The 23,144-nt window shown below is 45.5% G+C and overlaps 1 long non-coding RNA gene across 1 annotated transcript; it reads right to left on the bottom strand.

Annotated features, from left to right (window-relative positions):
* Positions 1-627: 627 nt before the first annotated feature.
* On the bottom strand, positions 628-22,928 carry LOC125757298 (uncharacterized). The gene is made up of 3 exons (XR_007415225.1): positions 22,383-22,928; positions 18,890-19,137; positions 628-1,441 (listed from the first exon to the last, which is right to left on the bottom strand). It is a non-coding gene; the product is annotated as an uncharacterized LOC125757298 (long non-coding RNA).
* Between the last annotated feature and the right edge of the window lie 216 nt (positions 22,929-23,144).

Raw genomic sequence — 23,144 nt, 5'->3', positions numbered from 1 at the left:
TACTTCAACAATGTCGCACTCAATCCGGTAAGCTCGTTTAAATACTTGGGTATTCTTATCACATTGAACCTATCTTGGGCACCTCACATTGAATACATTACTAATAATGACAATCGCATGTTAGGCTACATACGTCGCAACTTCTCAAATGCACCATCTGCACTGAAACTACTCTTATATAAAACATGAATAAGTTCCAAACTTCAATATGCCTCTTCTGTGTGGGATCCTTACCACGATAATTTGATTACTTCAGTTCATGTAGTACAGAATAACTCCGTCCGTTTCATACTTTCTAACTATAATCGCATTGCCAGTACGACGTCAATGAAATCCAGTCTAGGCCTTCCTTCTTTTATCCCGTTGGAAAATATCCTGTTTGGCTACATTTCACAAGTTATTCCATCATCCCACCCTGCATGACCAACTAAACCTCAATCTTCAGTACATATCCCATCGCATCAACCACCGTCATAAGGTTGGCATCGCATTATGTAACTCCCAGTGTTTTTATCGATCATTCATACCTCCTACATCAGTAGATTGGAACTACCTACCTGAAGACATAGTAACTATTACTAATAGCCATCTTTTCCAACAAACTTAATATTTTGCGATCAGCAATTGTATTATGTTATGTATTGTTATGTATCATGTTCCTATTGTATTGTGTTCGTTGTCCTTTTGTCCTTACGCAGCTAACATTGTATAATGATGACTTTATTGTTTGTTGAATAACTTATTTTCATGCTGTATTTTATTTCTTGTGTACTTGGTAACCACTCCCCTCAATAATGCCCTATGGCCTTGAGGGTAAATAAAATAAAAATAAATAAATATGCAACAGTACACTGCAAAATGAAGTTAAATGAAGAGAAATGTATTACGCAGAAGGTTCAATTCATCTGAAGCTCGATATATCTTCATGTTTCTTAGCCCCTAGTTGATACAAATAGCAAAATCAAGTGGTGTACATAATTGTGTACATAGTGTGTCAAATGGTTAAGATTCCTTATGGCATTCCTTGCAAGCACTGAAAACTTATGCTGGAGTCCTTTTCATGTCAAGTTACAGTCCGATTTTAGGTGTCAACACTCCTTTAAGAGATGCAGTTGGCTTGTTTTGGAATAAACAAAAGCAAGAACTTCCTGCATTAAAAAACTATATTTTTATTATTTTTTAGTCAAAGTAGTAATATGAAGTCTCAACACTTCCAGGCTTGCTCTTGTAATTGTTGGGCTCATTTATTATTTGAGTGAAGTGAACAAAGGTTAAATTGCACAACAGTTTTCCATTAGTCACAATGAAGAAGCATTCAGAAGTATTGCACAAAGGCAGGTGCTGTCTTCGTCTCAGTACTTGTCCACAACGAGCAGAGCATTGGTACCTGGTGGCATTCAAGCTCCTAAGGACCCAGATTCACACTGTTTTGGTGGTCAGCCTGTAAGTGGAGGAGATACCAAAACGTTTTTAAGTACTGAGTTCCGCGATTTGCTCCCTAGTGACGTTTTATTCGAGGTTCTCAGAGATTTTCAAAGGAAAATGAGGAAATGGAAACAATCAGGAATCCCAGATATGTCAGCACCATAACACAAGTCAAAGAGAAGGCATAAAACTGAATACAAACACAGAGAAGCACACAAGCAGCACACCGAAGAGAGGACCCCAGAAAAAAATGCATACAACGCTATGCATTGCTAATAAAATTGTGCTCTTGATGACACAGATTTCTATCACTAAGCTTATCCAGGTATACTTTCAGCAAACAGCACATCTATTGGGCACTGCACATGGAGATACATGTCAACTATGGGCGTACGCTATTCAGTTAACGTGGCTCACATTTTTCTATTGCTGCATGGGCATGGAGGACTGCCATGTGGAGGTGTGTGGCAATGATTGACAGTGCTTGTGCATTGAAAAGCAGCAAAGTTGGCTCAATAAGCAATGAAAGCACCATTTGCAAGCAAAAAAAGAGATCAATTTGCATTAATAGTCTGTTGTTACTGCTATGTATGTCATTATTGCACCAAAGCCATTAAAATCAAATTTGGTGATTTTATTATTTATAAATAAGTGAATAAATACACAAATGAAATAAAAACTGTGTTTTGTTTGCATTATTTGGTTTCTTCCACACCCCATGGGCATCGGCGAGGCTTGACGAGACCATCAGAAGATTCTGGTGGATGAGGTATATTGAAGATAACCCAGTTCTACCTTAACTAGTGCTTATGAGTAATTCAGTTTTTCAAAGCATATGCAAGTTTTGAAGGCCAAAATGCAAGGACTTTCAAGAATGTGAGGCAGCACCTCAAGTAAATGTATTTCACTTTAACAATTTTACCAGAACATTACAGATAGCTCCGTGTACTTAGATTTAGGTGCACGTTAAAGAACCCCAGGTGGTCGAAATTTCCGGAGCCCTCCACTACGGCGTCTCTCATAATCATATCTTGGTTTTGGGACGTTAAACCCCAGATCTTATTATCTTATTACAGAGAGCTTCATTGCACTAAGAATACAGGAAATCGATTAGAAATGTCCAGTCCTGCTTACAGTGAATTCCTAATATGCACGAAAATTGACGATTTGTATGCTGGGTAACCTTCAGTTCTCCCATTCAACATTTAAATGTAACACATAGGTCTGCAGCAGTCTGCTCTGTCAGAAAACATGCATGGGATTTTCGGCCACTTCTTCACACACTTGTCCAGCCGAGCCAGAAAAAGCAAGAACTCTCAAGTCTAGTGATTGGCAAACAGTAAATGTGAGGTTATAAGGAAAGCAATTTGGTCGAATAATTTGAAGTAAAGTAGTTAGAATTGAATATATAACATATTACAAAGAAAAACGAGCATTTTTATTATGATCCAACGACTTTGCACAACAATTTTAAGAACGAGGACTAGGCTTGTGCGAATATCACTTGCGCTAGTGTCGTCTGGTCTCCTTTTGACAGTGTCCTTTTGTGTTGTTATACCAGGAATGTCTCCTTCTTGGTGTGAAGCGAAGCTGAAGCAAACTTATATTGAGTTTAGGATTTGAATATGAGTAGGTTGCAAGTTATACATAGTAAAATATTTGTTTAAAATTTTCCTACGTGGCCCATATAACAAGCTTTTAAACATAAGGGCACAGAGTAGGCCCTATACCTCCTGAAGGTGCATTTAAGACCAATTTCCTCGGAAACTACTACCGTAAAATACCAAACAAGCACCCCTACCTAAGCAAGCGCACTCTTCCCCTTTTCGAAAGACTTGAAATATGCGCCAAAGAATGACCAAGCCCCCTCACCCCTCACCATTTTTTTTCCAAGCTGTCCTCGACTATAGACTACTGCAATAGTGGATTCTACGAACCCTAGTTTCAGGAGTCTCTAGATATGTGCACAGTTTCTTAGTACCTTTACAGTGTGTTGACTCAAGGTTGCATTGCAAGTTGTCACAAATTGTTGGTACTTTTGAAGAACATCTTTCCCCCATTGTCATAACGCACAAAATTCCACACGAGGGTTCCCTCCGGTTCATTAAAAATAGTAAGTGCATGCGTATTGAATAAAGCTTAGTTGGTTAGTTTGTTTTTTATGGCGCAAAAGCAGCTGAGGCTATGCTGCACCAGTCACAAGGTGTTAAATAATGGGCAGTGATATGATGCAGTTTTAGAGCTTACTTAAAAAACCACATTCTTTAAGAAAGTTTAGCACATCAGACAATGGTACTAGAGGATGATCTCCTAGAAGAAAAGTAGGGTGTAGAGGTATGTGTTGTTTGTATAATTTGCTGAAGCATTTTTGTCTCTGCGTTTCAACGTCGGGGCATGAGATTAGAATGTGTATGAGTGTTAACAGTTGTTGGCATTTTTTCACATGTTGGTTGTTCTTCTTTTATGAGTAGAAAGTTGTGTGCCAGGTGTGTGTGCCCAATTCGGAGTCTGTATAAAATGACCTCAACAAAGCATTCTTGGTGATGACAGGTCTTCCATTCTCCAAGTACAGGCTTTACCGCATGGAGCTTATTTTTGCATGAGTCCCACTGTTGCTGCCATTTCGCTAACAGTGCTTGACGAATTGTTCTTTGGCTGTCTTTCAGGGGAATTTTTATTTTTGCGAGTGCTTTGTGTGCTGCCAAAGAGGTGCATTCATCTGGTTTTTCATTTCCCGGTATCCCAACATGGCTTGGCACCCAGCAGAAATGGATAGAAATTACTACGCTATTTGAAAACACTATGTTTAAAATATCGCCAACTAATGGCTCACACTCGGATTTAACATGCAGGGATTTCAGTGCGCTTAACAAGTTGGTGTATATGATTGCTTTCTTTCCGAATGATTTTCCGCAATGATTTTCCGAACTGCTTCATATAAGCCGTAAACTTTGGCTGTAAAAATGGAAATAATATGTACTCTCACACTAAGGGCACTTTTTCCAGTCACGATCCCAATACCTACGTGGTTTCTTGTTTTCGAGCCATCTGTGTAAAATTCGGCATAATCCCTATATTTATCCTGAAGTGCACGAAATTCCTGGATTAGGTGTTCTGATGGGGTGTATTTTTACTTTAGACGGCTTTATGACAAATCGCAGAGCTGCGCCAGGTCGAACCATGGCGACAGTCTTGGTGGTTTCTTTGAGACATTTAGTGCCTCTTCAGGGATGACATATGTGCGGCAGTGCTCCTCAAAACGTAAGATAAGTGGCTTGATTAAGTTCAGTTTGTTTAGGTATACACTTTGTGGCAGCATTTCGGAATTGAACCGCATGTACTCTGTCGATACCTTCGGACACATGTGCCATCAAATCGGCCTGAGGAAGGGTGTAATAAAGATCTTTGGAATCGATTAAAAATGCTAAATGATTCGCTTTTTCCTTGCCTGTGAAAAAATCTAGCACCTGTTCCGACTTTTTCACCAAAAAAGGATCGTTAAGAGAAGTCAACTTCAAGTACTTTTGTAGAAACAAAGCAATGCACTTTTGCCAGTTTTCATTCTCTGAAATGATCACTCGGAAAGGGCAGTCAATTTTATGCGTTTTTGCCGTGAAAAATATCTCTAGATCCACTTTTTTTGTCTTCTCCATTAACCTAGCCAGGCCTTAAAGAGCGTGTGAAGCACACGGATGTTGTTGCTGTTTTTAGGTTCATAGACGACTATCTGATGCTAATAATGAACGTAACAATTTTGATGCGGTAGTTTCAGAAACTCTAACCGTGTTCACGACAGAGTTATCTCCCCTAGTGCCGACGCATGAGATAGCTAAAGACTTCAATAAGATTTTTAGACCTTGGTCTGTATTTTTCGCCGGCAGTAGTGTGCTGGAGCTATGAACCGTGAGGAAATAAACCGGTTCTTCCGTTTACATCCGCTCACTCAAAATTGGTAAAGCGTGCTGTGATTAATTTGTTTTCAAAATTCACAAGTCGTGTCACCACAAGCTTGATGCAAGCTTGTGGGCTCAGGCTAAATGTTTAATAGATTCTGGTTATCCCATGCGTCTGTTGACCGCTGTAACCGAAAATGTGAGCAGGAAGGGAAGGGCAAACGCCGGGGAGCAGGCAGCCGCTACTAAGGCAGCCAAGGTTGCTGTAGTGCCCTAAATGCACGCCATTTCGCATAATTTGCAAAGGATAGCGAGGAAGGCCGGTGTGGACGTGGTTTTTTCTGCTCCCGAATGATTACAAGGGATGTGCAAAAAGGTAAATGCAGAGAGTAGCGGGAAGCGGGATTGTATGATCAAGCATCGGGAAAAATTTGTCGATTGCAGTCGAGGCATTGTGTTTTGTATCCCTTTGACATGTGAGCGCATTACATAGGCCAGACTGGAAGGTGTGTGAACCAAAGACTTAGGGAACACCAGTACAATGTATAAAAAGCTCTATCTGGTCATTTGGGAATTCACTGTCAGAGGTGTGATTGCGCCCCAATGGTTCAATATACCCGTATTCCCGATAGGGCCTGCAGCAGAACCATGCGGGAAATAATTGAAGCCTACGAAATCGACAAAAGGAAAGAAAAATGTGTGAGTGTGCCATCTTTAGCTTTGTCAGCTAAAGAAAAGATGTATCTGGAATCATCGCTTTGACGTTGGCGGGTGCAGATTGTTGTGATTAGTGGTACACGTGCAGGCTTTGTGCTGTATCTTTACATGCTGTTCTCTCGATTTTGTCGATCCACTCTTATTGTATAAAAGGCATGTGTGATCGCAAATAAAACCATTAGTTGCAAGTTAGCGGCGTGTGTGTGCATCCCTCTTATCTGTTGCTGTCGTGGTGCGCTACGCCATATGAATTATGATAGTTTTTAATGCGTTTATGTGTGCCAGAAAATTGAGTTTTCGGTCGAATGTAATTCCTAGAAATTTATATTGTTTTACTGGCATTTCGATGTTGTTTAGTTTAAGAACAGGGTCAGGGAATAGTCCTCGTTTTTGCGCAAAGAGAACAGCGGTAGTTTTATGTGTGGAAAATCGAAAACCATTGAGGTCAGCCCATTACGTCAGCTTATTGATGGTAGTGTGGAGTTGCCTCTCACAGGATGATTGGTTCGAGGCACAACAGGCGATTTGTAGATCGTCAACGTAGAAGGAGTGCATAACTGTGTGTGGTATGACCATGTTAATGGAGTTCATTTTAACTATGAAGAGAGTTGTGCTCAGAATGCACCCTTGTGGTACACCATTTTCTTGGACAAATATTTTTGACAGTACTCTGCCAAGACATACTTGAAATGTTCTATTTGACAGGAAATCACATAAGCAGTTCAACACTCTTCCGCGAATCCCCAAGTCAGCTAGGTCTCAGAGAATTCCATATTGCCAAGTTGTATCGTATGCTTTCTCTAAGTCAAAGAATACCGCGAGACAGTGCTGTTTGTGTAGAAATGCATCTCGTATTTCGTGTTCTAGTCTCACGAAATGGTCAGTCGTTGAACAGCCCTTTTTGTATCCGCGCTGGTGTGAGTCTATAAGGTGTCTTCTTTCAAGAATGAAGGTAAGTTATGTACATATTGCTTTTGTATGTTTTTGCGAGACTTGTTAATGCAATGGGCCTGTAGCTACTCGGGGATGTTGGGGGTTTACCAGATTTGAGGAAAGGTATAACTATTGCATTTTTCCAATCTTCAGGCATTAACCAGATTCCCATATTTTATTGAAAAATTGTAGAAGTGCCTCCGCCGATGCCTGGGATAGGTGCGCCAGCATTGTGTAGTACACATGGTCAGGCCCTGTTGCTGCTTTTTTACCAGCGGAAAGTACCCTGTTTAATTCTTCTAATGTGAGATCATGGTTATAGAATTCCTTTGAGGCACTTTATTATTTATTTATTTATTTATTTATTTATTTATTTATTTATTTATTTATTTATTTATTTATTACAATACCCACAGCGCCTTTCGGCATTACAGTGGGGGGGGGGGGAGTACAATAAAAACATAGCCAACCAAAAGCAGGTAATTGAATAAATGTACAGCAGCAAGTAGCCAAATGGACAAAAGAAAAGCAAAACATTTTTAGTACTAAAAATACACAAGCAAATACCCCTCAGGGGATCACGAGGACTATTTACGATACGAGTTCTGTAAAGAGGAAGCAAATACTTCAGGGGATATAACAGTGGCAATGTCATGAGGCAGTTTGTTCCACTCGCGAATTGTTCTGGGGAAAAAACGCCATCCGGAAATAGTTCATCCTACATCTTATCTCCTTTATCTTGTAGGCATGATCAAGACGGTAATCAGGATTGTGCATGTAAAAATCCCGGTTAATACCAGTGTTGTTATGGAATATACTGCGAAAAAATTTTAACCTTACGTATTGCCTACGCTGCTGCAGTGACTCCCATCCAAGGCTTTCCTTTGCACTGGTCACGCTAAAGTGGCGGGTATAATCAGAATGAACAAATCTCACAGCTAAATTTTGAATTCTTTCAATCCTTTGAATGTCTACTTGCTGCCAAGGGTCCCAAACGCAACAAGCGTGTTCATGTATTGGTCTAACATTGGCTTTATACAAGAGCTCTTTTGCGGCAATAGGTAAATTTCTTGCATTTCTTCTAAGAAAGCCTAGAACACTTGAAGCCTTGCACGTGACATACTCGATATGGCGACGCCAGGATAATTCTGCTGTAAAATAAACACCAAGATAGTTATGGTCGAACACTTTTGCCAGTTTTTCTGCATTAATAGTGTAACTAAAATCATTACACCACTTTTTTCCACTGAAGCACATATAAACAGATTTTTTCACGTTTATGTCCATGCGCCAGGTATTACACCAGCTAGAAGGGCCATGGTAGGGGCTAGTTGATTGGACATATTTGACACTTGCGACGCGCTGTTTTAACGCGAAGACAGCACGTCGCAAGTGTCAAATATGTACAACCAACTAGCCCCTACCATGGCCCTTCTAGCTGTTATTTCAAGTACATCGGGCTTCTTTGTTCCGGACCTGTCGCCCCTTCAGCGGTTGTACTAAATTTGCGCTCGTCTGTGTACTACCTGTTGTTTTTCGTGTGTCTTCGTGTTAAAACAATGTGTCGCAAGTGTCAAATATTACACCAGGTGCTAATCAAATCCAAATCGTTCTGTAGCACAGTGTGATCATCTACGGTATGAATAACTCTGTATAATACACAGTCATCTGCAAACATTCGGAGTCTGGACGAAATACCACAACAGATGTCATTCATGTAGATAAGAAAAAGAAGCGGCCCCAGCACTGACCCTTGCGGCACACCTGAAGTAACATCCACTTGATCGGACTGCATTCCATTTAAAACTCTGTATAGTACGCAGTCTGACTGATCTGCCGTCTCAAGTTCAAATATGCTTTGATCCATTCAATAACAGTAGAGTTTATGTTGTACCAGGACAGCTTCTGAATCAGTAATGAGCGAGATAATAAATCACACGCTTTACGGAAATCCAAGTACAAACAGTCAACAGTATACCCGTTATCCAGTGCACTAGCCAAATCGTGTGAATTCAGTCAACTGTGTAACACAAGAAAACCCATGTTGCTGAGGCGATAATAAGGAGTAATTTTTTCAGGCGATTCATAATGTTTGTAAAGAGGATGTGTTTTAGAATTTTACAGCTGATGCAAGTGAGTGAGATCGGCCGGTAGTTTGACGCATTGCTGCGCGGGCCATACTTGTGCACTGACACAACATAAGCAAGTTTCCAATCATCCGGCAAGACACTTTCACTCAGTGACTTTGAGAAGATAACAAACAAGTATTTTGATACAGAATGTGCGCACATAGAAAGTAAAGCAGATTGTAGGCCGTCCGGACCAGTGGCCTTTGAGGCACACAATTGCTCTAACAATTTCTGGATGCTCCGCTGATCAAAAACAATACCTTCCATTTGCTCTCCACTCACACAGGTTTGTGCTGAAATGGCACCGCCGCTTGAGCGGCCAGCAAAGACAGAGCTAAAATATTGGTTAAGATGTGTGGCTTTTGTAATGTCACTATGAAGTAAGTTTCCCTCTAGTTCAAGTGGAGGAATAGACACTATCTTTGCCGTTCAGTTTGACTAGCTGCCAGAGTTTTTTAGGACTTCTTTGTATTCCTATTCCAAAAGACCCGAAGAAATTTTTCTGTATGCTTAACACACTTTTCATGTGCTTCGTTATTACCTCAAGTCTTTTGCGCAAGTGCGATGAAGGTGTTTTTCTGTATGCAGTGTAAGCGGTTGCTCGTTTCCTGGCTAAGCTACGCACTTCCTTTGTGCACCACGGCTTAGATCTGCTGCGCCGTGGCGTCATTATCCATGACGGCACATATCGGTCGCGTAATTCGAGAAGTTTTAGCTTAAATATTACGAGGTCTTGGTTGAAGCGACGTTTATTAGACCCTAGGCCTCGGAAGAGAATTGCCGAACGTGCACACACCCGATGATGATGAGAATGACACACGGTGATGATGAGGACAGAGAGACAAACGGATGATGATGATTATGATAATGCACAGATGAGAAAGAAGCACATAACTAGTGCCCACACTAATTTCCCCCACGTGTAAGCGGACATCCTGGCCGCTGCAAGTCAAGGTGACGGGGAACGTCGGGTGAAGGGTTTCATGCGAGAAACGTGCACAATCTCGGTGCTGCGGTAACGGCGGTCTGTTGGGACTACAAGTGGTGTCACCCGATAATTAACAGGCGAAGTCTGTTCCAGAGCTATGTACGGCCCGATGAAGCGTGGTTGAAACTTGTCACAGAGACCAGGTGTGCGAATAGGTGTCAAAAGCAGCACCGTGTCACCAGGTCGAAAAGATACAACGCGATCGGATGCGTCGTAAATGATCTTCCGCTCTTGTTGTCTCACTTCTGTGTTGATGCGAGCATGATGGCGGGACTGGGCCAGTCGAGAAATGTAGTCTTCACTCTTGAAGTCTTCGCTCTTGAAGAGGGAAACGTCGAGAAAGGTAGCAGGGGGACGTCCGTAAACGAGGTAGAACGGCGAGTAGCCGGTTGTGCACTGAACGGCCGTGTTGTAGGCGAAGGTGAGGAATGGTAGCAGGGTATCCCAGTTTTTGTGGTCCGGTTGGATGTAGATGGCTATCATGTCAGCAAGAGTACGATGAAACCGCTCGGTGAGACCATTGGTCTGAGGGTGGTAGCTTGAAGCTGCCTTGTGAGTAGTTCCGTAAGCGCGCAGTACTTCATTTAACATTTGTGACAGGAACACCCTTCCACGGTCGCTAAGCAGTATACGAGGAGCCCCATGACGCAGTATTATGCCGTGAAAAACGAAGTCAGCAACCTCGGCAGCTGTGCCAGTCATCACAGAGGTTGTCTCAGCGTATCGCGTCAAGCGGTCTACGGAGGTCACTATCCATCGTTTTTGCCAGTAGATGTGACGGGAAGAGGCCCGTAAAGGTCGACACCTACAACCTCGAATGGCATTGTGGGGCACGGAATTGGCTGTAGAGGTCCAGCAGGTGCAGATGTCGGGAGTTTACGGCGCTGGCATGGGAAGCAGGAACCGACGTACCGCGCTACGCTAGTAGAGAGGCCGGGCCAGTAGAAACGACATCGAATGCGGCCAAGAGTTTTTTGAAACCCAAGATGACCAGCAGTCAAATCATCATGGAAGGCTTTAAGCACATGAATTCGAAGAGCGCGTGGTAGCACAGGAACCCAGCGTTGACCGTCAGGATGGTAAATGTGGCGGTAAAGAACGCCATTTTGCAGCTTAAATTGCACGAGTTGGCGACGAAGTCGCGCGTTAGGTGGATGGGAGGCTCCCGAGAGGTGGTCCGTAATACGCCTGCAGTATGGATCGGACAGCTGGCGGGAGCGAAATGTTGGCTCGTCGTCCGAGAACAGATGGCCTATTGAGGCGAGCGTAGGAACTGCGGTAGAAGTGACGGCCGAGGTCTCGCCAATGCTGATCTGGGTAGTAGGAAGCGGGCAGCGAGAAAGTGCGTTGGCGTCTTGATGTTTTCGACCAGACTTGTAAATTATGTCGAAGTCATACTCCTGCAGTCGTATCCACCGACCCAAGCGTCCGGACAAGTTATTCAGAGCGGAAAGCCAGCATAAGGCGTGGTGGTTCGTAACAATTGTGAAGTGACGGCCGTGGAGATAGGGACGGAACTTCTGCACCGACCAAACCACAGCCAAGCACTCCTGCTCAGTTATCGTGTAGTTCTTTTCGGCAGCGGTGAGTACGCGACTGGCATATGCAACCACTCTCTCTTGTGAAGAGGTATCGCGTTGCAGAAGAACGGCACCTATACCGCGGCCGCTAGCGTCAGTATGAAGGATAGTCGGTGCGGCTTCGTCGAAATGACAGAGAACTGGTTCGAACGTGAGGGCGTCCTTTAACAGGTCGAAAGCTGTTTGGAATTCTTCAGACCACCGAAAGGGGACGTCGGAAGCAAGTAGCTGGTGTAGTGGAGCAGCTATTGAGGCGAAGTTCTGAATAAACCGACGAAAATAGGAGGCGAGGCCCAGGAAACTCCGCAACTCCTTCGGTCTTTCCGGGCGCGGAAAGCGAAGAACCGCAGCAATCTTCTCAGGGTCTGGTCGAATTCGATCTTTGCTAACGATGTGTCCCAAGACCTTGATAGATTTGCTGGCAAAACAGCATTTCTTGGTGTTGAGTTGGAGACCAGCGCCGGCAAGGAACGTCAAAACTTCATCTAAGCATTGCAGGTGCTGAGGAAACGTTGATGAAAAGATAACAATGTCGTCCAGGTAGCAAAGACAAGTTTTCCATTTGAGGCCGCGCAGCACGGTGTCAATCATGCGCTCAAATGTCGCGGGCGCGTTGCACAGCCCGAAAGGCATCACGTTGAATTCGTATAGTCCGTCGGGGGTTGCGAACGCCGTTTTCTCTTTATCGCCTTCATGCATGGGAATTTGGCAGTATCCTGAGCGCAAGTCGAGGCTTGAAAAGTATTCCGCGCCTTGTAGGGAATCGAGGGCGTCGTCAATGCGTGGCATGGGGTACACGTCCTTGCGGGTGATCTTATTGAGCGCCCGGTAATCCACGCAAAAGCGCACAGAGCCATCCTTTTTACGGGCCAAAACGACAGGAGACGACCAAGGGCTAGATGAGGGGCGTATTACCTCACGTTTGAGCATGTCGGCAACGTTTTCTTCTATAATTTTTCTCTCAGCAAGAGACACGCGGTATGGCCGGCGGTGTACGATAGATGTTCTGTCTGTCTGAATTCGATGCGCTGTAGTGGTAGTGCGGCCCAACGTAGACGAGTAAACAGCGAAAGAATTTGCATGTTTCTGTAACAATTCGAGCAGCTGCTGCGTCTGTGAAGCTGTCAAGTCGTTGCTGATGGCGGCGGTAAAGGCGGAGGAAGAAGCACGCTCCCCGACGGAAGGGTCTTTGGATGAGACGGCTTGCAGGGGCATGACGAATACAGGCTCGTGGTCGGCAACACGGGCCACTGTAGTGTTCTGTGCCAATAGAATCTTCTCCGATGTTGAATTTACGGCGGTGATGAGAGCAGATCCCTTGCGAAAACGAACGACACCGGACGGAAGAAGCATGCCTTGACGAGCGCAAAGTGATGAAGGGAAGATCAACACGTCGCCGTGGTCGATGTCGTTGGACGTAATGGTGACAATTTGTTCGTGGAGTGGCGGCAGTTCGGTGTCTTCCGCAGCGATCAGATGAAGTGGCTTCTGGGTGTCGTCGTCGAGCATGAAGTCGGTGTCAGTGAGGTGGACGACGCGTTGGCCACAACAAATAGCCGCGGAAGCAGATGAGAGAAAATCCCACCCTAAGATTAGTTTGTGAGAGCAACGGGGCAGGACAGCAAACTGGATGTGATGACGGATACCGTCGATAAAAACACGAGCAGTACAAAAAGCGGAAGGACGAATAATGTTCCCCTGGGCAGCGACTAACCTGGGTCCATCGTAAGGCGTCATCACTTTGTTCAAACGTTGACACAAATCAGCACGTATAACAGAAAATGTCGCACCCGTGTCCACCAAAGCATCGACATGCACTCCTTCCACTACGACAAAGACCATGTTGCACGGGCCTGATGGAGGAATTTCAGTCCTAACTTGGAATGCAGTTTTTCCTCCAAAAACTGCATCACCTAGTTTTCCGACTGATTATCGGTGGCGAATGAGGCAGGCCGAAGTGGAGAAGAGGAGCGGCGAAAGGGCGAGGGTGAGCGGCGTCGTGCGGATCGGCTGTTCCGTGGTGGATTCGACGCGGGCGGAGATGAAGACCGGTGCGGGGGCGACGAGTAACGCTGACCATGATAAGAGGCCCCAGTTCTAAAATCCCGTTCACGCATGTCGTAACCTCGACGCTCGTCCTGCTGGCGCTTTCGGCAGAAACGAGAGATATGGCCGCGATACCCGCAGTAGTAGCATACTGGGCGGGACGTGCGCCACGGTGGCGAGTAGTAGGCGCTCGGAGCACCTGGAAGTATTGCGGTCAGGTGGGCAGGTGAAGGGTCAGGCAGCGCCGAACGGAAGTGGACCGGGGGCGCGGCAGCAATCGACGCGTATGGCAGCGGCAAAGTCCTGTTTACGTCGCCGGGAGGCGCGGCGGCAACATGGGCGTAGGTTGGGATGGCCCGAGAAGCAGGTGGCTGTACGTGCGCAGGGGAGGTCATGGATGTGAGTTCCTCCCGGATGATGTCGCGCAAGGCCGGTCCAGAAGAATGCGTAGAACACGGTGACGGAGGTTAGAAGCCCATCGACTGTAGTTCTTCCCGTATTATGTCCCTTATGAGGTCACGGAGATGTTTTTGAGACGTAGAGTGGTGTTCACCAATGTCAGGTTGTAGACGAACCGAGTCCAGGGCATCGGGGCGCTGACAAGTCGTGACGACGTCAGCGATGGTAGTTGGATTCTGTGCAGCGAGGGCATTAAAGGCAACTGTCCCTATGCCCTTCAAAATGTGGCGTACTTTGTCCGATTCGGGCATGGACGAATTGACACGCCGGCATAGCGCAAGAACATCCTCGATGTACGACGTGTACGACTCGCCGGGATGTTGTTGGCGAGTATCGAGGGTCTTCTTCGCGACGGCGGACCGAACGTCCGGTGTGCCAAAAACATGGCGGAGCTGCCGCTGGAAGGTCGCCCAGTCGGGTAAGTCAACAACATGGTTGAAGTACCACGTCTTCGCGAGGCCGGTTAGGTAGAGAGGGACGTAACGCAGTCTGGCGGCCTCGTCCCACCGATTAGCGGCACTCACGCGGTCGTAGTCATCGAGCCAGTGTTCGACGTCTTCTCCACGAAGACCAGGGAAGAGCGGGGGGTCACGGTGGTGGCCTTTTACGATAACAGGAGGCAAGGTGTGCGGCGGTGGCGTAGAGACGGCATCAGCGCCAGCAGGCTCGTTCTGCGACATACTGCCGGAGAGTGGGGGCAAGCGGCGGCCTGAACGAAGCTCCAGGGGGTAAAACTGGCTGGGAGAGGACCAAGGACCGAAAATCCACCTCCACCACGTATGAGATCTTGGTTGAAGCGACGTTTATTAGACCCAAGGCCTCGGAAGAGAATGGCCGAACGTGCACTCACCCGATGATGATGAGAATGACACACGGTGACGATGAGGACAGAGAGACAAACGGATGATGATGATTATGATAATGAACAGATGAGAAAGAAGCACATAACTAGTGCCCACAATATGTTCCATAATTCATCTGCATTTTTGGTTTCCGCTAAAGTTTCAAAAACATCGTAATATGCATCCAAATAACTTTCAATATCACTTTTACGAGCTTTCTGATAACTATAGATCTGTCGTCTAGCGCAATTTGCGATTTTTGCATACTGTAAATTTAACTCGCAGTGAACAACAGCATGATCACTAATGCCTGGAAGTACCAGAGAAGACTTCACAGCTGTGGGGGTGTTCATGAGCATGAGATCTAATATAATGTTTCCCCGTGTTGGCTGCAAGACCATCTGTGTTAAGTCATAAGTGCCACATAGTTCGATAATCGCTCTGGTTAATTCACTCTGCCCGCTCGATGTGGGCTCGTGAAGAGCCCAATTGACCTCTGGGAGGTTAAAGTCGCCTCCTATTATCACGTAGTCCGTTTTGACAGTTTCAACCGCATCGATTAGTTCATACAAAACATTAGCTGTACTACTTGGTGGACGATAAAACGAACACAGAGAGACAGTTTTGCCGTTTGAAAGTCTAATCAGAGCCCAGACGGCGTCGCTGTGGCTAACTTCCATTTTCAGTAGCCTAGAGTTAATCGCTTCATCTATTAGACACCACCTCCACGACATTTACGATCCCTCCGATAAGAAATATATTTTTCAGGAAAGATTTCCGTATCACTAATGGTTCCATCAAGCCAGGATTCTGTTCCCAGCACTACAGAAGGCTGAGTCATGTCTAGAAGGGCAGCAGACTCGTCCGTTTTGTTCCTAATGCTCCGACAGTTCACAATCAATACTTTTTTTAGATATGTAGACGACTTTCTCGTGATTTTAAGCACTAATCCCTTCCAGACGACTACTAGTGCTGTTGATGATATTTTAAACCTGTTTAGACGACATGGAAAGGGTTTAACCTTCACCCATGAACTTCCTAACAATGACACCTTGCAATTTTTAGATCTTAATATGCTTTTAAGGGGGCAGCATATTTGCTGGAAGTACTCTCCGCGAGCCCAAAAAGAGCTTTTACCCTTTGATTCTGCTCATAGTAAGGTTGTAAAACGAGCTATTGCCTCACAATGCCTTGAATCGGTGCTGGCAAAGTCCTGCGTTCACTTGGCTCAGGATAGTTTTAATAGCCAGATTGAGCGCCTACAGGCGGCTGGGTTCCCTTGCTCGAACTTGACTGCTGTGTCCGAAACCCTTCTTCAGAAACTGAAGGGGAAGAAGAGGCCTGGCTCTGCTCGTGCGGAAAAAAAGGCCGGAAGTGGTGCCGTATGTGCACAAAGTGGCACACAATTTAAAAAATGTGGCAAATAGGTACAATGTACCTATAGTTTTTTCAGCGCCGCATAAACTGGCTGGGCTATGCCCTCGCATTTCGGGACCACTTAAAAAAACCGACGTGCGGAAAAAAGCACGTTCGGCCCTACGTCACATGCGCCGTAGGCGTCGTGTACGAAATCCCACTCACTTGTGGCAAGGTTTATATCGGACAAACTGGTCGTTGCGTCAACGATCGAGCACGGGAACACGAGCGATCTGTTAAAAATAATTTGACTTTTCATCTGCCTATGCATTGTAGGACCTGTGCCTGTGAGCCAGTGCTGTCTAGCATTCGAATTCTGGGCAGAAGTGGGAATGCGCTGGCGAGAGAACTAATGGAGGCTTATCACATTAAAAAGAAAGACCGTGAATGTATCAGTGACACTTCTGTTGTTCTGCGCAGTAAGGAAAGACTGTTCTTAGATACTTGGTTATGATGCGAATATGTTTTGGTATCCCGATCCTGATTAGCATTGTCGACTGTCATGTGCATTGCGCCTGCGCGCGCCACTCGGCTGTGTATATATGTAGGAAGACGTTTCTGAATAAAGCTTAGTTGCGAGTAGCGCCTGTCCTGTACATCAGTGTTCCTTCTCAGTCCTTGTCCATTTTCGCGCTAGCCAATTTTGAAGAAGATGAAAGCAGTGACCTATTTGTCGACCGTAGTCAGTTAGCACGCCTTACTTGGCCTAGCGATTCATCAAAGCAATAAAAGCAAATAGAATGCGATGCGGCGAAAGAGCACAAAATGACGTCATTTTCGGTACACACGAACATCGCGTAGCGAATCACTAGCGACACTTGAAAATGCCACTGGGGGTGGAACCGGCAGGGAATATACTAAGTAACCACGATAAGAGTGCTTACTAACCTGCAGAAAGAACAGCGTAAGCGTAAGCGGTGCAGTCATATCTGCACCGGTTCCATGCCCCAAGCTCCGAGTGAAGAAGCAAGTAAGCAAGTTAGTACATACTTAGTTAACTACAAAAGAAGCCACAAAACGTCGAAAAACGGAAAAAGCAGAGCGGCAGAAAACAGAGACAGAGCGCAGAGACGTGGCACTAACAACTGGCGTTTATTTCGGAAAAACCTCCCCCCCCCCCCCCCCCCCCCCCGACCGTACGATGCATGCGCAGCTGACAAACAAAAACCAATCAACCCAAAACCCAAAAAGCACAAACAGCTAATCTCAGCAGATCACCTCTGTGCTAGAAACAAAAATTCTTTCCTGGTAAGATAAACCGAAGCCGCACTAACGCATTTGTCTGGACCAAGTTTCCAGATATGGAATGCCTCAATAATCTCCCGTTCTCGCTGCGTCTTAGCTTTACCTAACATTGTCACCTTATCAAACAGAGGCAAACAACCACACAACTTGCAGTGCAGCGGCAAGTCACCACCCGTGCCCGTAGGTAGAAGATTTTCATGCTCCCTCAACCTAACATTGACACATCGACCCGTCTGTCCAATGTAAAACTTGTCACAACTTAAAGCGATGCAATACACCACACGTGTTATACGCACAGTATTTTTTGACATCTTTTATGTCACAAATCCTGCTGATCGTGCCACGCTGCACAACCTTCTTACAAAGACCCAAATATATACCTGACACCGTTTAAGTACAGGGAGTCGAATTTAAGGCATATTTTATCATTTTCCTTTTTATTTGCCTTACTGTATTCCAGCAAACGCTTTCTTTTTAGTCTAACAGCAGCAGAAAAATCTTCCGATATGCTTATCTTGGAGCCCTTTAGTTTTTTCGCATTTGACAAAACAGCTTGCTTGTCTTTGAATGAAGCAAAACTAGCGATTACTGGTCGAGGTCGGTTTCCAGTGAACTTGCCTGAGCGATGTGCCCTTTCGATTGTAATATTATCGCGTGTCAGAGTGGAAGAACATATCTCTAGCAATTTCTTTTTAACTACGTCATATGACTCACTCTTGTCTGTGTCCTCAATACCAAAAAAGATTAAATTACACCGCCAGCTACGGTTTTCAATATCATCCACTTTTTGTTCAAAAGAGTGCATTCTCGTATCCTGATTTGCACAGCTTTTTTTACACTGTAAAACTGAACTTTTTATTTCGTCCATCTTACCTATGGTCGATTCTAGTTTCGTTATGCGTGCAAGTAAGGCTAGCCATTGCTGATTTGGTTTCAGCTTGTGACTTCTCAATGGCACTAAGTTTGTCTTTTATCTCCTGCTGACCACTTAGGAGCTGTTGCAGGAGTATGTCGGAAGGACCCGGGTTTAATCTACGTCCCCACACGAAAGCAACAAAAGCAAATAGAATGCGATGCGGCGAAAGAGCACAAAATGACGTCATTTTCGGTACACACGAACATCGTGTAGCGAATGACTAGCGACACTTGAAAATGCCACTGGGGGTGGAACCGGCAGGGAATATACTAAGTAACCACGATAAGAGTGCTTACTAACCTGCAGAAAGAACAGCGTAAGCGTAAGCGGTGCAGTCATATCTGCACCGGTTCCATGCCCCAAGCTCCGAGTGAAGATCCGTGCTATTTGTAGGCTGCAGTCGTCTGTGCGATCAGTCCACGGTTGGTTGACCGGCAGTGGCCAATTTCAGCTGCGAGGCACACTCGTTGATTTCCATCGTTTTGGTCAATGTCGCTTGATTCCCATGTCGCAGTTGAACAAAGGTTCACCATCCGGCAAAAACTGAGCTGGTAAGTCATCAGGCTGTAGTTCGAAAACTGGTTTGCTTGTGGTTGATCGGAGCAGTACCTGCAGAAAGAACAGCGTAAGCGTAAGCGGTGCAGTCATATCCGCACCAGTTCCACGCCCCCAGTCTGCGTCGGCAGTCTGTGTCTTTTAGACGATTCTTTGTATTTGAGGAAAGCGTTTGTGTAATTCCCTGAAGATGATACTACCTCGTAAAAGTGTTCGCCTAATAGGTTGGCCTGGTCTTGTAGTGTTGTTTGTGTCTGGACTTGTAAGAAGTGGTATTGTGTACGATGAGTCTTCTCCTCTAAACTTCCTCACCTGGTCCCAGATACATTTTGGTGTGACCGAACTATTAACTGATGATATATATTTTTGCCACGAATCCTTTTCCGCCTGCCTATGAATAAATCGTGCTTTGGCTTTTGCCTGTTTGAAGCTTATGATGTTGGTGTAGGTGGGGTATCTTCATAGCATTCCCCAGGACTTATTTTGTTGGTTTTTTGCCTCTGTGCACTCGCTTGTCCACCAAGGATTTAGTTTAATGCGCACAATGCCAGATGACTGCGGTATCGCCTTTTCTGCCGCTGAGATTATAATTTCAATGAACTTTTTGTTAACTTCCTGAACAGAAAGTTCCAATGAGAAAACTTCTTCAAGCTTTGCATTTTCTGTAAAAAGCGGCCAGTTCGCGAGCTTCAATTTCCACCAGCGTGGTTTGCTAGATAAAGTATGGTGGGATGACATGAGTTTGATGATGGCAGGTTGGTGATCATTACCATATGACGTGTCGAGGACCTCCCATTTAAGATCGTTAAAAAGACATGGTGAGCACAAAGCAAGATCTAAACAACTAAAAGTGCGTGAGGTTGCTGAAAAGTAGGTCAAAGCACCTGTGTTTTAAAGGCAGATATCGTTTGACAAGACAAAATCTTCAACGACCTGCCCTCTTTGATCAGCTTTGTCACTACCCCAAAGAGTAAAATGAGCATTAAAATCCCCTACTAAAACAAATTGCTTTGGTAACTGTTCTACTAGATTTTCTAGGTTTTTAGTGGTAAAATGGGTGTGGGGTGGGATATAAAGTGTGCAAATGGTAATAGTTTTGTACGATAAAATGGTGACTGCTATGGCCTCGAAAGATGTACTGAGTTGGATATCTCGGGTAGGAGTGCCACCCCTGGAAAACAATAGCTACTCCTCCTGACAGCGTTCGCGCTCCTTTCGGGCAACTGTAAGCCCTTGAGAAATTGAGCATGTTTTGCACCTAGATTTCATAGCAGGGAACAGCGCAGAAACACGAGACAAGAGAGGTGACAGGACTTGGCGCTGGCTAACAACATGAGCGTTTATTTCGTAAGTGCACAAATATATATATATAAGACTGAAGTGATCTACGAGGTACCTACGTCCTGCGGAGGTCTTTACGTTGGGCAGACGGGCCGCTGCATCAACGACCGTCCGAGAGAACACAAGAACAACCTCAAGGCGCGTACTGGAAGCAATTTAGCTATTCACTGTGCCGACTGTGGCTGCAGTCCTAATTTTGATCAGACGCGCATCTTGCGCAGATATCGTGATAGCCGAGCCCGCGAAATCTATGAAGCACTCGCAATTCATTCCATTGGACCATCATGTGTAAGCACACCATCGATCGCACTAACCGACAAGGAAATTAAGTATCTCCGCACGTGATCATAGCACCGTCATGGACTAGTTGGGACGCATGCGTTGACTTCCCCCCTCTCTCTTTTGTTTATTTCCTTCTCCCAAAAAGCGTATATATTTGTGCACTTACGAAATAAACGCTCATGTTGTTAGCCAGCGCCAAGTCCTGTCACCTCTCTTGTCTCGTGTTTCTGCGCTGTTCCCTGCTATGAAGCCAAGCCAACAAGCTCAAATTTACACCCTTTTTTGCACCTAGGTTTGTCTCCTGGAGGCAGAAAGCCACTGGTGAGAACTTATTGATGATGTCCTTTGAGTCAGCTAAATTATGCATTAATCCTCTACAGTTCCAATGTATGATAAAAGCCATGATGGAATAAAATTAAGCAAATATACCTGTGGGGATTGTTCGATTAAATTAAAAGATGATAGGTGACATTGTTAAGACAAAAGGGATAACTGCGCTACCTGACACACACATACAAACCACATACACACACATTATTAGCATTATCAAGAACTTAAACTACAGACCAATGCGATAATCATTATGATTATCGCTTTGCTTTGCGTGGTTATTGGGACCTTGTCCAGTTGGTGCGCTCCAGGGAGCGCATGTCCTTCGGTGTCGATGACACTAAGTGCTGTGTCGGCGGCTGGTGGTCCCGACGAGGGAAGCAGACGAAGACGACCGGCTTGACGAACGCGGCCGACGGGGACGCCGTCCAGCCCCGAACACGCGGGTTGGCGCGAAGCGCCGAAGAAAAGAAGCACGTCCGCTCACAACGAGTACTGCTCACACACTGATTTTATTTACAAGTGCGCCTGTAGAATAACGACACCAGAGCGGCGCCCCCTGGCATCTTACAAGGCATTCTCAAAACCGAAAACCGAAACACAACACAACACTAAGGTTTTCAGTCGATCTCCATCGCCCTGTCAGAGGCGCTGGAAGATCGAGAGCTTGGCGCTGAGACGTGGATCTCGGGCCTTGGCATTCGAGTGATTTTAGGGCCCAGGGAGACCGGAGTCTGAGGGCCCTTAGAGGTCGATGGAGCAGCAGACGCTGCTTCCATGACGGGAGCGGAAGGAGTCACAACTGGACCACTCTGTGTGGACCCAGAGGATGTCTGAGGCCTCTGTTACGCTGCCCCCGACTGCGTCACATCAGTGTAACTTTTGCGGAAAAGGTACGACAACCGTTTCCGCGCTTCATAAAACGAGATCTTTTTTTGACGGTGAGAGCAACTACTTCTTTTTCTTTTTTCCAGGATGGGCATGAGCGGAAGTATGCTGGGTGATCCCCCTTACAGTTCACACAAAGTGGCAATGATGCGCAGTTTACAGCTGTGTAGTCGTTTTCACTGCATTTTGCGCATGTTTCTTTTCCCCTGCATGAGTGGGATGCGTGACCGAATCTTTGGAATTTAAAACACCATCTAGGATTAGGAATATAGGGCCTGATGTTTATTTTCACGTAGCCTGCCTCGAGGGAGGTGGGCATTTCGCTCGTTCCAAAGGAAAGTACGACGTGTTTTGTGGGGACTTCCTGATCGTTGCGGCGGATGACAATTCTCTGTACCTTTATGACGTCTTGATCCTGAAACCCCTCGAGGAGCTCCTTGTCACTTAGGCCTAAGAAATCTTCTTCAGATATTCCTCCCCTGCTGGTGTTAAGGGATCTGTGGACAGAAATTGTTACGGTAGTGTCACCAATGCGGGCGAGTTCGGAGAGCTTTGATACTTGTTTCTTTTTCGGCTAGCTCTAGGAGCAGGTGACCGCTTGACATTTTCGAAACTTTGTACTTGGGTCCAATTTCTTTCTTTCAGGCACTTGGCCACCAAAAATGGAGATAGCTTTCGTACTGGTGTGCCTTCGCTGTGGATGACATGGTGCTTTTGGAAGGATACTTTGGATTGTGTGTTGAAATGAAAAGTTGCCTCGGTGTGGCCTCTTTTCAGAGACTGATCAAAAATAGTGGATGATTGAGAAGCCATAAAAAGATGAAAGTGTTCGGCAACAGCGCCAACCGCCCACCATGGAGCCCAACAAGGGGACACGGCTGGACTTGTCAACAAGCCTGCATGATGCCAGCCGTACGCAGTTACTATAACCTCATCTAATTACTCATGGTTGGATATTCACACCAGGTTAACCTTTGCCGCCATGAAACATGGAAGTAAATTGAAGAGAGAAGAGAACAGGAAAGATGAAAAGTGAGAGAGAAAGACGAAAATGTGGAGAGATAGAGAGATAGCAAAAGACTACTGCCGATTTCCTCTGGGTGGGTCAGCCCAGGGGTGCCGTCTACGTGAAGCTGGGGCCAAAGGGGTGTGTTGCCTC

Source organism: Rhipicephalus sanguineus, chromosome 2, assembly GCF_013339695.2.
Source record: "Rhipicephalus sanguineus isolate Rsan-2018 chromosome 2, BIME_Rsan_1.4, whole genome shotgun sequence".
In the NCBI taxonomy this organism is placed as follows: Eukaryota; Metazoa; Arthropoda; class Arachnida; order Ixodida; family Ixodidae; genus Rhipicephalus; species Rhipicephalus sanguineus.
This window is presented reverse-complemented; position numbering and strand designations above follow the sequence as displayed.